The sequence below is a fragment of the Aythya fuligula genome, chromosome 3 (genome assembly GCF_009819795.1).
Source record: "Aythya fuligula isolate bAytFul2 chromosome 3, bAytFul2.pri, whole genome shotgun sequence".
In the NCBI taxonomy this organism is placed as follows: Eukaryota; Metazoa; Chordata; class Aves; order Anseriformes; family Anatidae; genus Aythya; species Aythya fuligula.
This window is the reverse complement of record NC_045561.1, coordinates 31,464,491-31,474,836: the sequence shown is the minus strand read 5'-3', so window position 1 is coordinate 31,474,836 and position 10,346 is coordinate 31,464,491.

Sequence of the window (10,346 nt, the reverse complement as noted above, 5' to 3'; positions counted from 1 at the left end):
TGAGAATCTCTGGAAATCCTCTCAGGAGGTCCCAAGATAGCTCTGAAGCAGCCTCCAGAATCCAAACACCTCAAAAACTTTCGTCACTTGAGACTGTTCCTAAAGAAGATATGTGAGGATGAAAGAAAATCCTATTTTTGCCTTGAAATAGAGTAAAGAGGGTCATTTTCTTTCATGACAGAAGAGCTGTGATATGCTGCCTCTGCCTGTTGCTGCCCGGAAAAACAAGTCTGTTAAAGCCTGTGTTATCGCTGGCTGTTGCAGCTTCACCTGGGCTAGGGGAATTGCAGCAAATGACCTTCTCTGTGGATTCGCCCCTGGTGCTTAGGGAAGGGTCACACACGCAGACAAGCTGCCTTTAGTGGTGCTGGGGTATGCACTACAGCCTTAGCACAGAACGTGCATTCAATGCAGCCCTGCGCTAGGTCTTCATTCCAGTGTCTTCAGGAAGGAAATGTCTCTTGCAAAGCAGGCATTTCAGATTTCCAGCTCAGGCTGCCAAATGGGCTGGGTGGGTGTGCTGTGCTCCCTCGGCTCTCCCTGTCCGTGTTCCCTCCTGTGTCCTGCAATAACAGCACAAAGGGGATCCACCCCTCCCAATTAGTACCTGGGTACCTCATCAGGCACGGTGTGAGGAGAGCTTTGAGTCTCCTGAAGCTGAAATGTTGATTGCAAGGCCAGTGGATGGTGCTGAGGGGAAGAGCAAAGCTCAGGGGCAGGTGAGGACCTACCTCCACCCCATGCTGGATGGAAGCATTCGCATCCCATTATTCGCCACCACGTGCCTTTGCTGCAGCACCAAAAGCAAGTCACTCAGTCCCTTTTCACATGAAGAGGGTGCCGTCTTGCTTTTCCCGTCATGAGAAGGGTGTTGGTTATTCCACAAACATTCAATGTCCCTTTTTTGGGGGTGCAGGCTCTCCTGTCTCCCAGAGGCTGCAGTAGTCATGTGGCTGTCGGGTATCAGGAGGAAACACCTTTGCTGGGAGCACTGTGTGCCTGACCCTGTGACAGCAATACGGAAAATGCCTGGAGCAGCAAGCCTGCAGGCACCGTAGGTCAGCTAAGAGCTTGTTTAAGGACTCAGAGATGTAACAGCAGGGGCACAGCAGCACCACAGCAGTTACAGTGTGCTGAGAGGCAGAAGAGCAGGCAGCACGCTGCTCCTGTGCCTCCTCAGGCAGATGCATGCCAGCAGCAGCCTGGGGTTTGGAGGTCTGAATTTGGGTAGAGAATGGGGCAGGTAGGGGCCTAAGTCCCTCCAGGGGCTCAGTGAAGGTTTTCTAGATGAGAGAAGAGACTTCTGTTGTTAAAACAACAGGGAAGTGTAAAGTGGAAGGCAGCCCTGGTTTAGTGGGGACTGTTAGTGTTAGGTCAGAGGTTGGACTCGATGATCTTGAGGTCTCTTCCAACCTAGAAATTCTGTGATTCTGTGATTCTGTGAAATTGTGCTTTTAGTGGAAAAAAAAAAATAAAAATACTTATAAGTCTTTGTGAGTTCCACAAAGCAGACACAGACACAAGCCCAGGTAGCATCTCCTGGTTCAGCCCTCAGAGGCAGCTGTACGCACTTCTGCTGCTGCACTCACCTGTGCCTGAGCTCCCCAGTGCTCAGAGAGCAGCGTGCAGCACATTCAGACCTCAACCAGCCCCAAAATGCACAGCTGTAGATGTGTTTTCCTGCTCCAGTTTTCCCATCACTGGGGCAGTCTGCGGCTCTGGTTTGTGAAACCTCGCATCAGAAGAAACCATGCATTAGGTCCTTCCTTCTGCTTATGTTTGTTTTTCTCCTTCTGCCAACACAAGCACCCAGCCAGAAAGAACTCCCCTGAATGACCACCTAAACCTGCTTCTAAGTAAGTTACCAATAAATTCTGTGGAGCAAACATTTTTGCATGGCACACAAGGGACACAGGTTTGCCTAGTGGCTGGAACAATCTGGGACTACAGGAGATTGCTGGTGGCCTTGCTGGTGGCCTGGGGCACAGCATGTTCCAGAGGATCAGGTCAGCCTGAGGCTGAGGCAGTCAGGAGACTGCACGAAGGTGCAGTGCCTGGTCTTGGGTCCAAACAGACTCAGCAAGCCCAGGGACACACGACACATGCCTGGCTAACAAACACAGAATAGCGCAAACATTGAGGCTTCCCTTAATTCAGCAGCCTTGTAAATGTAATGACTGCTGATACAGATATTCCACAAATGTTATTTGTAACTAGAAATTTTCATGGAATTATAGATTAGATTGGAAGGGTCCTTCAAAGACCATCTATTCCGACTTTGAATAAAAGGATTCCCATTTGAAGCCCAAATGCTGTAGACCATATGCTCACTAACCCCCAGACCATCATCTCTATACCAAAGGCGAAACCAATGTCTTTTTTCTGGTGCTATGCCCAGGCCAGGGTGCAAGTAGCAAAGAGACAGCACTGGGCACAGGGTATCTCTGCCTCGGGAGTTCTCTGAGTCTTCTGGGGCACTTAAGTTCTCCTTCCCCACAAACATTGCTTTGTTGTTGTTGTCATACACTTATTTTTCCTAGCATCTAATAGAGGATATCCATTTGCTTCTTCTTGGAAAGCGAATAGTTGCTGTCCTTAGACTGAACTATTGCTTTGTTAATCCGTGCCAAATAAATTGCTTTAAAAATGAAAACCTTTTTTCTCAAGGTAATTCTGTTTTATAAAAAAAAAAATAAAAAAAATTTTTTAGAAGTTCCCCATGTTTTTAACCTCATTTTTACGTTTCCTTTCCTTGAACTAATTGCTCATTCCTGACCAATTCTGTTTCCCAGCATGCTGCCTGAACATCATTACGCTGTAGATGTATTCAGTCTTCGGAGAGTTGCGTTATTCCCTTTTTATCGCTGCAGAAGGAGCAGCTAGGAACATTCTGCTTTCTCTAACGTTCTTATTCATAGAAAAATAATATATTACTTTGGGGACCAACTCTCTTGTATTCTGGTTATTGATAGTATAGTCTGATATCCATCAACGAAGCTTTTTAGTCTGCATATCTCCATTTATAAGACAATAGAGTGGAGAATCAAAGTGAACTTTAAAAAAGAATTGTTCAAATGTACAACCTCCTTTATATGTGATAGCAAGTAAAAGCCTCGTGCAATTAAAGTACCAGTATTGGTTTGGTTTAGTTCCCAGATGTGCGCGTTTCATTTCTCTCTCTGAAGACCTCAGTCTGGCTCCGTACAGCAAGTCTGTTAAACACCTCCCCTGCGACATCCGTGTTTCAGCAGAACTGCTTGGCTGCTAGAAGGATTCTGGAGTCTGTATGTTTTGCTGTCTGCGGGATAAAAATGCTGCATGCTAGGCACTGACATCACCTTGTCCCGAATCCTATCTCTATGGCTTCAACTCTTCTGCTTTCCCATGCTTATCCGAACCTCTCCAGCAGCTTGTTGGTTCAGTGGAGACATTTTTGACTCTTTTATTCTCAGTCTAACAAGCAAACACTGGCAATGTAGCGTGAGTGGATGGCTTTATTTGCTGAAGTCTGCCTCGCAGGGGAAGTTCATTGGCATATTTGAAGAGCTGAGGATGTTTTTGTAGTATAGAAGCCAAGCTGACCGTGATAAGACCCTGTGGGGTGGAACACCAGGGTATTTTCTGTGTTTAGTTAAACTCTTGTATCTGTGAGTAATTTAACTGCTGGTTATATTTTATTGAATACTCGTGATTCAGTTTTCTCAAGATGCTTATAAATATGAGGCTCTTCTTAGTCTACAAGCAACTCACAGTCCAATGCCAGGGTTTAAAACAAACAAACAAACAAAAAAAAATCAAAAATCTCTCCTAAGACAATAGTTGAGATTCAAAAAGCCTATAAATGAATAGGTGTCCCAAAAGGAAGAGAGGGTGAAGTCTAGGAGAGTCACTGGCTTCTCCCCGAAATGGGCTAAGCAAGACGGAGAGTGGTCTAAAGCTTGTTGAAGACAGTGAAAGGACTCCCTCGCTCCAACGGGAAACTAAGGACTCTCTTACCCCCAATAATACCATGAAGTACAGGGAATTGTGGCTGAAATGTTATGACATATCACGGTCATCTGGGGACAGGACATTTGGAAGGAATTTCTTCTTTATGGAGAAGAGAGCTGGAATTTTATATATGTGAGACTGTTTTTGCAGTAGAAGTTACCCGTGGCAATCATTAGCTGAGCACTAAGAGGATTCCTTGCTTTATTTTGTCTGGTCAAGGAAATGGAAAGAAACCACAAATATACAATGCAAAATTACTTCCAAATTCCTGTCGTTGCTTGCTGAGCTGATGTTTATACAGCATGTGCAGTAGGTACAGTAGCATGTTGTGCATACAAACCATTGTGCTGTGACTGCTGCTCTGGTGGAACTCACTGCTCGGTTTGTAGCTAGCAGACAGCCAAGGACCATTCGCACTAAGCATTACTTCTGCTAGAAACAACCTTCAGTGTTTACGATGGTTACAAAAAGAATTATAAATACACCACAATTTCATACAGCCCGAATACGAAATACTCCACAATTTACAAAAATACCAGTTCCATCATTTCCAGGAAATCTGCCCTGCATTTTCCTGTTGACTGACACAACTGACTGTCACGACCCAGCTAACCCAGACTGTTTTCTCGTGGCACAGCAACACAGGCAAGCACAGAAACCTCTCCACTTTCTGTAGCAGACATTGTAATCATCCACGTATGTGAACTGGGAAAACACAAATTAAATAACCTCCATAATCCTTTGCTAGTTGTACATTGGATCTTTTCCTGTGCTAAGCTCTTCTCTTTCCCTAGGACCACAATTTCACGCTTTTTGTGTGCCAGCTTTAAAGTGCTACCTAAATAGAGATCCACTGGGGAAAGGAAGAGGGAAGCACTGCAATTGATGGGATTTTGACCAAGCCATCCACAGAGGACAAACTGAGAGAGGTTATGATGTAACAGGATATGTTTGTGTTTATAGAGTGTAGTGTTAGTCTAAAGAACCTTTTCTAACTAAGATTGCTTTAAAAGGCAATCTATTCAAAGTCTCAGTTTTGCAATATCTCACTCAAAATTTGAAAAACTAAATGTCTACAGAGCACTTCTGACTTTCATATATCTGCATGTAAATTCACAAGCACACTTTTGCTACTTTAGAGTATTAACTAAAAGTATGCTACCTTAATAGTATGTATTAGGAACATACAATTATTTCTCAGGTTTTGCCTTTCTTTTCAGAAAATTGAAGTTTTATAATATTCTGGGGTATTTTTGCCACATAAGCTATGTGAAAAATTGTGAAGAATATAATTCCAAGTATTCCATTTATTTATTTATTTATTTTCAGTCCTAGATCTAAGTGTTTTTTTTTTTTTTTTGTTTTGTTTTGTTTTGTTTTTTTTCAGTTTTCATATCTAAGGGATCGAGCAGCCAGCCAAGAAACACCACAAAGGAATGTGTTGAGGGAACAGTTCAGGTAGATATTTTGGCATGTTTCCTTCTAATGCACCATTAAATTCTGGATGACTAGGCTTGCCAGGACTCAGCACAGGCTTCTATGTAAGTTACAGACCAATGGGGCTCCCGGACTCGCTAGGTCCACACACTAAATACCTGCCAGCAACACTGCTAAAACCTAACTCTGAAAACCAGGTGCAGTGGCAGAAGGCTGGTGTTCACGTGCTCACAGTATGCCCAGAAAATCCCACCCCAGCAGCCTCTTGCCAATCACATGTTATCAGACCATTTTGAAGTCCCTTACAAATTTATCTGTTCAATAAAAATATGCCCTTCATGGAGGTTCATGAATTTTGTTCTAGAGACATGGACTGCAGAAAGTTTTAATCTTCTTTGAAAATGCTTGAGAAATTCTGTAGTAACTTGTTCAGTTTTTGATAGCTCTCTTGGCTTTTTCCCTACTCAGTTTTGCAAAAATGCTTTCATAAAGGAAATAATTCATTAATGGTGGTAGCACAGGCCTAAAGGAGGGAGGGAAGTCCAACTTCCCCGTTGCTGGCAATGGCAGCACATAGGAAATCCTTGCCCAGCCCTCCCTCCCAGGAGCTGGCACAGGACACGGATGCAGAGCAAAAGGTCAGCGCCTGGGGAAGCGCTATATCTAAGGTGATTCCTCTTTATTAGGGCTATACAAAAACATATCCCCTGAACTAATTAGGGAGACTGGCAGAGAAGGGAGTAAATTGCAGCTGAAAGGGAAGACAGGAAGGTGAGCTGATAGTGAGATCTCCCTGGCCACAACTCTTTCCTTTGACATCTAAGTATTACTTCGGCGTATGTTTGGAGTGACAGAATGAGGTTTTTCCTATTTTCACTGAAACTCCAAATTCTTAGTGATAGAAATCTGTCATGTTTAAGCTTTTCCCAGTGGCTTGTTTGGTATTTAGCTTTACAGGTTCAGTCCTGATTCTGGAGTCTCTGTATGGAAAGCACACGCAGCACAGAGCTGTCTTAAATTTTGCCTGCTGTTCTTGCTATTAGGAGCGTGATTTCAATGATGAATGTTTATAACACAGCATGAGGAATTTCATCCTCCCCTGGTAAACTGTGTAGGAGATTGCCTTAATGGACAAAGAAAAACGTCTGTTGGACTGTAGCCAGAAGCTTGGACTTGCTTACAAAGAAAACGCATGTTTAACTTTCTGGTATTGTGTATAGAAGACACTTTAAAAAAAAAAATAAAATTCACCTCTCTTCTCACAACCTTGAATGGAACCAGTGAAAGATTAATGTGTTTTTTTCACTGTTTTATGGCAAATCATTTAGTTGTGACAAGTTCAATGCTGCCTCTTGACCAGATGTCTTACAAGGCTGTCCTGCTCTATTTGCTTCTACAAATACCTCTAGCTGGGAAAATACATTACAGGTGACTGTGAAAGTCTAATGAGAACTAAAAGGTATGAAAAGAGGAAGTGATAATAGGCCTTATTCGCAGGTGTAAGGCTTCTGATATGAATGACAGATCAAAAGCTGCAGCCCGGTTTTAACTTCATTGAACACTTTGCTTGAGTTGGCCTTGGGACCTAAATTCAGTGAGCCATGATGTTAGTTAGACTTATGCTTGCGCAGCTTGTTTAAACAGGGCCTGAATAAAGACTTCAGGATCTGCGCTGTTCTGAAGTCTAAGTGACACAGAGTGTTCTGGGCTTTAGTTAAATTCACTGTACAGCAGTTTCTCCTCTACAGGGAAGAGAAGCAGAATTGCCATGTGTTGCCTGGGTAATCTATTATGTTGTGTTTACTGGAAATGAAATACACGAACTCAGAGCTGTATTGAAGAACAGCTGTTTACAGGTAGAAAGCCTAAAAATATTCAGGTTGAACAGTTGCTTAGCTTTTCACTACTTGCTTAAAAACTGTAGATGCCCAGTGAAGGAGAGTTTCAAACAAGATCCGAGCATCACTGATGTAGCAGGGTGTGCTAGTGCCTTTATCAGTCTGAAAACAGGAGTTGAGAACTACTAATTGCCCTGTGTTTACTGCCCTCGCTCACTGATCTGTGCTAAATATCCATTAACTGTATCTCCACGGAAGATGGTATGTGCCAGGAACAGAAAAGCCCAGCAACCACAGACCCATGGTGCTGATGGGTCCCTTCCACCTCTGTACCTCGAAAAGGGAAGAGGGGATGCCTCTTTTTCCTTGGATCACCTTATCACCCTTGCTGCTGCTTCTGGGCTAGAGGAGGATGGTTGCTCCTTCTGCTGTTGGCATTGCCTCTGGTGCTCTGGGAAAGGAGACCATCTGCTTGGTCATCAGAGTGCTGGAGAACCAGATTTTATCCTCCACATTTCTGGAAAAGACTATCTGTCCAAAGTTGGATCATACTGAAAATGTGGGCTTGATCCTGGTTCCACCCCGCAGGTTTGCAGGCTCCTTGACCAATGGTAGCTTCCTTATAGCACTGTCAAGGAGCCCGGAAAGCATGCAAGCTGCTGACACAGGAAGCCAAGTATGCCTGCAGGGGAAGCAGGCAGCTTGGGATCCTGCCTGGCTTCTGTCAGAGCCAATGCACTACTCAGAAATCTGTCAATTACAATTTGTTTTTGTTTTTTTCCCCAGTGGAGAAATGTACTGTCAGAAATTTCCAGCGAGTTCTGCCCTGTTTTGCCATTGCCTTTCCAGATGAAAATGGCAAAAAGGCCAGAGAGCCTTGCAGGGTGAAGGCACAGGGCCCTGGGAGACCTAGCATTACAACTGGTCTGTAATGCTGGTTTCCGCAACCCAGCCACGAATACAGTTCTGAAATGTCAGATATTCCCTCCAGAATTAAGTATGTCTATTCACTCATGTGTGACCGCCAAAACAATGCAGGTGCCTTGCCCAGAACTTTAAATAATGGCTTTTATGCAACACTGTAATCATCTGATAGAAAGTTCTGCTTTTTATTAGAATCCTAGAATTGGTCAATGTTCTTTGAGCTGAAAAGGAAAGTAAATTCTCCTGATATTTTTTTCCCAGGAAGAAGTATATGCTTCTTTTATTAAACATCCAGTTGTTTAATAACTCACGCTTGTCACCTCATCTGGCTGAGACGCATTTATAGCTTACATGAACAATGGCATCTATCTGAAGTATGCAAAGCTACCAAAATTACTGTGCCCAAGAGTACTAGCACTGAAGCTGAGCTTTTGAAATGAATCAGGATGTTATTCCTGATAAGTAGTATTGTTAAACTGTAACTGCGACTTTGCTTTCTCAACAGATCAATTATCATACTATTTCTTTACATGGCAACCCTCCATGTACTACTCTTTTCCATGTATTAGAAAGTAAAACACAATGGAAGTAGGAAGCTTGTGCTTAGTGCACGTTTTTCATCTCCTCGTGGTACATAGAAGTAGATATTACAAAGAATACCAACCAGGACCTAAGTAGCAACTTGACTTTTCAAAGGTAAGTGTCTAAAACCATGCTGTTTTGCAGCTTGGATTGAGCTAACTTCTATGCTTTACTGTTGAACACTGATTATGGTCTTAGTGCCATCACAGATATAGACTGCCATTGCCTCAAAGGGATTAAAGCATAAAAAGAGATACAGATAAGAAAAAATGCACAGAGAAATCCATGTTTGTTTAGAAATAATGGTCAAGTTTCGTTGTTGCACCAGACTGCTGTTAAGCACAATTTTTTGGGAGAAGGCAGCCAAGATAAGCAGGGAAGCTGTCACAGCGTTGTGATTTTCTGCTCATCCTCCTGTTTCAGTTCAAAATAGATTGCAGGACATCTTGCCAAAGGTTGAAACTAAAGTCACGTTTTTTTAAGACCAAAGAGAAAATGATGGTCACATGGGCTGACCTCAAATATATTACAATCCAAATATTTTTCTCCATTAATTTCCATGACAAGGATTATCTTGCAACAGGCAGAGGTCAGTATACCCTAGGCATATAAGAGCAAGCGTCAGAGTCACCTACAGCCAGAGGCAGATGGATGCTGCTGTCCTACTTAAGGAGCTGTTGCCCTTTGAAGGTGCCTTTCTCTACACAGAAGTTAGAGAAAGCCCATACCTATGCACTCTGGTAACACACTTAAATTCAGGAGGAAGGAATCCAGGTCACGGTCACCTTTGATGCAGAGACAAGCTCTCTAAGCCTTTAAAAATTTTACAGACTTTTTTCTACCTTCCTTTATTTCTTGCTTCTTTGGTTTTACCTTAGGTTTTTACTTTTGATCATTCTGCTTTTATTTGGTGCTTCTGTTCTACTGTTTCCCTTTCTCTTTGATATTTTTTTCTAAGACTCAGGGGACAAAATACTCAAAGCTGAATCTTTGTCCAGGGTCAGCCTACACAGAGCCACACCATGAGAATTAACTCGTTGCAGATCTGTGCTTGAAACAAGCGCAAACACCACAGAGAGCTCTGCTGCTCTTTTAACTAGTGTATGAGATACCAGGTACTCTCCTCCTGGTGCAGGTTTTTTCTGGATACGAGCAGTTTAGTGCTGTTGTTCCTTTGTCCATGTGTATGGTACCCTTTTCCAACTACAACAGTCCCAATCAGTGGTGTATCCTCAAGGTGCAATTCCATGAGATGGGTCAAGCCAATCCAACTGCTCACTTTTTCTTTCAGCCCTTGGTCAGCTCCTGCTTTCACCACCAACCTGTCAGAAAAGTAACTCAGCAAAAAAAATGGTTTTCAGATAAGCTGGTGAGTTGAGAGCCCCATTGAACACTGATTTCAGGGCAGGGAAAAGTGGGAAATCAGTGGAAAAACTGGACTCCTGCTTGGCGTAGAAGCAAGCTGTTGTCCAAGCAGCTTTGTTTACCACCATTCTTCTTCCCACCCTCATCCTTTTTTTCCTCTTTTCCACACCGGAGATCCCCTATCTCCTGTTGCCTTACCTCTTATCTCTT